Consider the following 7,417-nt stretch of genomic DNA (forward strand, 5'->3'; position numbering starts at 1 on the left):
TTTGCTCCCAGTCCTCATCTATTTAGAACGTACACTTTTCATTGGAAGGGGAATACTTTTCAAAAAAAGAAATCTAATTCTTTTTGAGGAACTACTTCTGAAGACAAAAATGTTTCCAATGTCACTACATATATGTGTATTTGTACATATGTGTATGCTTAGGCATTCCCGATTGAGTGTTCTGTATCTGTCAAGTATATATAAATGGCACATTTGCATTCTGTTTTCTTCATGCAGATAGTCCTTTATTACTCAGTGGTGTGGGAAAGCAGATCTTGAATACACTATTTATCCTTAACTATTTCTAGCTCAAGATTTAAAAAAAATAGAAATTGAAGTGTGACAAAAATTTGTTGCCAATGTTTAAATCTTTTGTGTTCATATTAAAATCCTTTTCACATGTAGTACCTCTGAGTGTTCCCAATAAATATCTAATTCATCTAACCATTTTTTTCCAACTAAGAGCATCCTACTGTACATAGATTAGTGTCTACTCTTCAGATAACATTTCTAAAAGTATAAAGGAAAACTAATATCAGTTATAAGTACTGGCATCCACTTAAATAGTAAAGATCAAATCAGTGCTATTTTAGGATATATTAGATTGGGTTAAAGCTTTTTGAAAGGCTTTAATATATTGTTGTTGTTGTTTAGTTGCAAAGTCGTGTTTGACTCTTTGTGACCTCATGGACTGTAGCCCGCTTGGCTCCTCTGTCCAAGGGAATTCCCAGAGAAGAACACTAGAGTGGGTTGCATTTCCGTCTCCGGGGAATCTTCCCAACCCAGGGATCGAACCTGTGCCTGCTGCATTGGCAGGTGGATTCTTTACCACTGAGCTATTAGAGAAGCCCATTTTTTAATACACTATGTTAAGCTTAAATAATGTCTATTACCATCAAAGTTATACAGAAAACCCACTATTCGTAAATATGCCTAACTCAGTTGCAACTTCAGTATCCAATTTCTTATTTACTTAGAATTTGTGGGAAATTATTTACTTCACAGTTACCAACCACCAGTTGAACCATTTTTAAGAGGAGCAATGTAGTATTTGTAGTGGAGCAAGATCTTTTTATCAAATTAGGGATGTTGAATTTCCAAGGAAAAGAAAAAGTCAAGTTACTGTCAAATAGCAACTTTGTCAAGAATAATTGAAATTTCATATAATAAAGGAAACCAATGTTTACTAAATTTAGAACATGCAGCAGATACTTGGCTATATAGCTGCTCTCTGGAAGTGTAAGTTCTATTCCTTTTTCAACCTATAAAAGACATGAACAATTTGTACATACTTTTTACTTAAGTATCAATGTATGTTAGTTATACAGAAAGTGTTACAGTTGGAACAAAACTGAGGAAATTTGATAGGCCTTCATTGAAAATACTTCCTGTTTCCTGTAAGGCACATAGCAGGCTATCATCTGTGGCAACATGGTACCTTTTTATTATCATTAGTATTTATTTTGAATTGGATAGGTTAATTATAATAAATTAGCCAAATATACTCAATATTCTTTATCTTCAGGAATTTAATTTCCAAAGAATATTCTCATTTAACTAGTAAAGAATTAAAAAAAATATCTGTCCCAAAGCAGTAAATCATTATAGAAAATATCTACTCCAAAATGTATTAATAATTAGGAGGGCAAATTTAAGAGTGTACATTAGGAATGAGTTACTCATAGAAAGTACTATTCTAAAATAGTCATACCACACATAGCAGTTAAATGTCAAGGTTTTAACACAATGAAGATAAAAGTAATATTTATTAATCACTGTTTTGTACCAAGTGGCCTTTATAGATACTTCTCATTTAATTATTACTGTAATCATAATAATGAGATATTGATAATTGCTAGAAATAAGTGGGATAAAAGAATAAAACCCAGCCAAAGTATCAACAAAAAGGAGTTTATTATGTCAAAACACAAGATATACAGAGATAGGACGCTTCTTCAGTTCTGTTCAGTCACTCAGTTGTGTCTGACTCTTTGCGACCCCATGAATCGCAACACGCCAGGCCTCCCTGTCCATCACCAACTCCCGGAGTTCACTCAAATTTACGACCATCTAGTTGGTGATGCCATCCAGCCATCTCATCCTCTGTCGTCCCATTCTCCTCCTTCCCTCAATCCCTCCCAGCATCAGAGTCTTTTCCAATGAGTCAACTCTTCGCATGAGGTGGCCAAAGTATTGGAGTTTCAGCTTTAGCATCATTCCTTCCAAAGAAATCCCAGGGCTGACCTCCTTCAGAATTGACTGGTTGGATCTCCTTGCAGTCCAAGGGACTCCCAAGAGTCTTCTCCAACACCACAGTTCAAAAGCATCAATTCTTCGGCGCTCAGTTTTCTTCACAACCAAGTCTCACACCCATACATGACCACTGGAAAAACCATAGACTTGACTAGATGGACCTTTATTGGTGAAGTAATATCTCTGCTTTTGAATATGCTATCTAGGTTGGTCATAACTTTCCTTCCAAGGAGTAAGTTTCTTTTAATTTCATGGCTGCAATCACCATCTGCAGTGATTTTGGAGCCCTCAAAAATAAAGTCTGACACTCTTTCCACTGTTTCCTATATATTTCCCATGAAATGATGGGACCAGATGCCATGATCTTCGTTTTCTGGATGTTGAGCTTTAAGCCAACTTTTTCACTCTCCTCTTTCACTGTCATCAAGAGGCTTTTTAGTTCCTCTTCACTTTCTGCCATAAGGGTGGTGTCATCTGCATATCTGAGGTTATTGATATTTCTCCCAGCAATCTTGATTCCAGCTTGTGTTTCTTGCAGCCCAGTGTTTCTCATGATGTACTCTGCATATGAGTTAAATAAGCAGGGTGACAGTATACAGCCTTGACGTACTCCTTTTCCTATTTGGAACCAGTGTGTTGTTCCATGTCCAGTTCTAACTGTTGCTTCCTGACCTGCATATAGGTTTCTCAAGAGGTAGGTCAGGTGGTCTGGTATTCCCATCTCTTTCAGAATTTTCCACAGTGTATTGTGATCCACACAGTTAAAGGCTTTGGCATAGTCAATAAAGCAGAAATAGATATTTTTTGAAACTCTCTTGCTTTTTCGATGACCCAGCAGATGATGCCTATTTGATCTCTGGTTCTCCTGCCTTTTCTTAAACCAGCTTGAACATCTGGAAGTTCACTGTTCATGTATTGCTGAAGCCTGGCTTGGAGAATTTTGAGCATTACTTTATATCGTGTGAGGTGAGTGCAATTGTGCAGTAGTTTGAGCATTCTTTGGCATTGCCTTTCTTTGGGATTGGAATGAAAACTGAACTTTTCCAGTCCTGTGGCCACTTTGAGGTTTCTAAATGTGCTGGCATATTGAGTGTGGCACTTTCACAGCATCATCTTTCAGTATTTGAAATAGCTCCATTGGAATTCCATTACCTCCACTAGCTTTATTCGTAGTGATGCTTTCTAAGGCCCACTTGACTTCACATTTCAGGATGTCTGGCTCTAGATGAGTGATCACACCATTGTGATTATCTTGGTCATGAAGATCTTTTTTGTACAGTTATTCTGTGTATTCTTGCCACCTCTTCTTAATATCTTCTGCTTCTGTTAGGTCCATACCATTTCTGTCCTTTATTGAGCCCATCTTTCATCAAGTGTTCCCTTTGTATCTCTGATTTTCTTGAAGAGATCTTTAGTCTTTCTCATTCTGTTGTTTTCTTCTATTTCTTTGCATTGATCAGTGAAGAAGGCTTTCTTATCTCTCCTTGCTATTCTTTGGAACTCTGCATTCAGATGCTTATATCTTTCCTTTTCTCCTTTGCTTTTCCCCTCTCTTCTTTTCACAGCTATTTGTAAGACCTCCCCAGACAGCCATTTTGCTTTTTTGCATTTCTTTTCCATAGAGATGATCTTGATCCCTGTCTCCTATACAATGTCCATAGTTCACAAAGCACTCTATCTATCAGATCTAGTCCCTTAAATCTATTTCTCACTTCCACTGCATAATCATAAGGGATTTGATTTAGGTCATACCTGAATGGTCTAGTGGTTTTCCCTGCTTTCTTCCATTTAAGTCTGAATTTGGCAATAAGGAGTTCATGATCTGAGCCACAGTCCGCTCCCGGTTTTGTTTTTGCTGACTATATAGAGCTTCTCCATCTTTGGCTGCAAAGAATATAATCAGTCTAATTTCAGTGTTGACCATCTGGTGCTGTCCATGTGTAGAGTCTTCTCTTGTGTTGTTGGAAGAGGGTGTTTGTTATGACCAGTGCATTCTCTTGGCAAAACTCTATTAGCCTTTACCCTGCTTCATTCCATATTCCAAGGCCAAAATTGCCTGTTACTGCAGGTGTTTCTTGACTTCCTACTTTTGCATTCCAGTCCCCTATAATGAAAAGGACATCTTTTTTGGGTGTTAGTTCTAAAAGGTCTTGTAGGTCTTCATACAACCATTCAATTTCAGCTTCTTCAGCATTACTGGTTGGGACATAGGCTTGGATTACTGTAATATTGAATGGTTTCCCTTGGAAATGAACAGAAATCATTCTGTTGTTTTTGAGACTGCATCCAGGTACTGCATTTCGGACTCTTTTGTTGGCCATGGTGGCTACTCCATTTCTTCTAAAGGATTCTTGCCCGCAGTAGTAGATATAATGGTCATCTAAGTTAAATTTACCCATTCCAGTCCATTTTAGTTTGCTAATTCCTAGAATGTCGACAGTCACTATTGCCTTCTCCTGTTTGACCACTTCCAATTTGCCTTGATTCATGGACCTAATGTTCTAGGTTCCTATGTAATATTGCTTTTTACCGCATCGGACCTTGCTTCTATCACCAGTCACATCCACAGCTGGGTATTGTTTTTGCTTTGGCTCCATCCCTTCATTCTCTCTGGAGTTATTTTTCCACTGATCTCCAGTAGCATATTGGGCATCTACTGACCTTCAGTAATTAAGTGGTTTAGTAATGCCATCTTGAACCACGTTTTTCCGATCCTTCTATTCATTCGTCTTGAATGTGCTGCCGTATCCTTCTTAACATGGGTTCTTTCTCCTTCCCAAGATGGCTATTAAAATTCTGGGAAATGTTTTCCCACTCAGCTGAATATAGAGTTCAAAAAGGTAGTATTTCCCTTATAGAGTTTTTTCCTTCTAGGAGCCTTCTACCGATATCCTCTGAAACCTCTTTTCAGATTTATGTCTTGTGATTACCCTTCAACCTCTTGCAAGAAGAGGGGAATTGTCATAATTTGCCTAAACTAGTACATTTTAGCCCCGGGGTCCTGGAAGAGCTCTTTCAGTTCATATAAAATGCTAAAATATTGGGATTCAGTTAACAAAGTAGAGGAAAGTGGCTGTTGAATGGAGACCAACTGTTGTCTGCCACATTACTCCTAGAACCATTTTATTATAAAGAAACTAAGATTCACAAAGTTTAAGTAATTTTTTTACACAGCTAATATATAGTCGATGTTGGATATGTATATTTTTATTTGCATCCAAAACCTACTTCTGATATAGTAATATTTACTTGTTCCTTAGTTATTAAATGAAAAATGCTGTCCCAGTCTTGAATTCTTCCTTTTTTTTCAAAACAATGAAGCTTTAGGGGAAGATATCAGTACCCATTGAAGTGCATTATCTCATGGAAAATTATTACGGTCTTTGTAACAACAAAAAATTATCACTCTTTTGTTCTTTGGATGGTATTCTTAAAAATTATCAATGCTACAAGAGTAATTAGAGTGATTCTTAGGCAGAGGTGGGAAAAATAGAAGAGTTAAAGAAAGACAGAGGTAATACTCTTCTGACCCTAAATCTCCCAGTCTCCCATGTATCCTGGTTTCTCTGAGACCAGGTTCATCTAGAAGAAAACACAAATCAATCATTTGTGGCTTAAAAGATGCAGCTAGAAAGTCTGGGAAACTGAGAAAAGGAGAGTAGCCATTCATATTTCTATTTATGTTATAATCAGAAACATTCCAATGTTTGAGCAAAAGCCAACCAGGGGACTGACACAAGGGAGTAGCATAATGTGGTACAAGAGAAACTGACCTGAGATCAAAGGAACCTACTTCCCACTCGAGGACTCTTTGATGTTGCCTCATTGTTCATACCATCACCAGTCTTCCCAGTGATAAGTCACTCTCCACAAATATTTTCTTGTGCAAAGGATAGAATCCTAAATTCAGAAGGAAGACATAAAAGTGCACCTGGATATCCTGCTTACATTGAGTACTCAAGAGTATATTATTTATTTTGACAAACTTTTCTAGAAACTCTGCCTTCTGTTGTGAGGCTAGATGAAAGACACTAACATTCCTGGCAAAGAAAGTAACATCATTTAAGGGAAGCAAATGTGCTTCATCTTTCTCAGCCAAAAGTATAGAATTTAACCATCTAAGTAAATAAAAACAATAAAACTCTTTCTTTAAATTTTAAGAAGCATATATAGCCTGCACATTAACTGCACAGAGGTCTGAATTTCTAACATTAGTTTAATGAAATAATAAAATAAAATTCTCTGTCTCCACAGTTGCCAATACAATTTTTCTTAAACAAAATGGCTATGCATTTCTGTTTTAATATGTTATTCTAGTACTAGAAACACAGAAAAGCAAAGCAAAGCTCAACACCCTCCCCCCATTTTTATGCAGAGCAGTTCACCAAAGTGGGATCAAGCTGTTTTAAAATGATTTTACTGAATTGTATTAAGGTTATAGAAATCCCTGACATGCAAAAAAAGAAAAAAGTAAACATTTGAGATTTTTCAGAAATAATCAGCAACTACAACATTTGCTGTGGTTCTTTCTGTTTTGCTGGATCTCTATAGTGTTTTAAATTCAAAAGGTTTCTGCTGGCATTGGATTATGATTATTATGCAGGAGCAGATCCCAGTATAAACAGCTTGCTTGGCATTTACATATTGCTCCCACATGCTTCCATATCTTTCTCAGTAAGTCAGAAGCACATATTTTATTATTATGAAAAGAACACAGTTTTTCTTTATTTACTATAGAACCTCGGGTCTTTACAGACAGAATAATCTAGCACTATAGAGTTTGTACAATCCCAAACCTGCAGTGATGATAGTGATAGCAATTTAGAAAGCATGCAAATATTTCTAATTCAAACCTGTATTGCTAATGCAGTATCATCAAAGGTTTGTCCAATGAATTCAGAAATTTCAGCCTCACTAATTGCTTTTATAATAATGAGGGTCAACCAGCTGAACAAAAAGTGAGATGTGAGGCAGCTTTTATTTAACCTGGACAGAGACACTGAGCCTCTCTTCTAGGGCAGGATTAACATGACTAATCTACCATGTCTACAGTCACCATTGAAACTAACCCTATTTCTTCAATACTAGAAATAGGCCATTTTTTTTTTTCCTACAAGGAATATAACACCAACATTTCTGAAAAGCAGGCGTATACATCCTCAAA

Source organism: Capra hircus, chromosome 17 (genome assembly GCF_001704415.2).
Source record: "Capra hircus breed San Clemente chromosome 17, ASM170441v1, whole genome shotgun sequence".
Lineage (NCBI taxonomy): Eukaryota > Metazoa > Chordata > Mammalia > Artiodactyla > Bovidae > Capra > Capra hircus.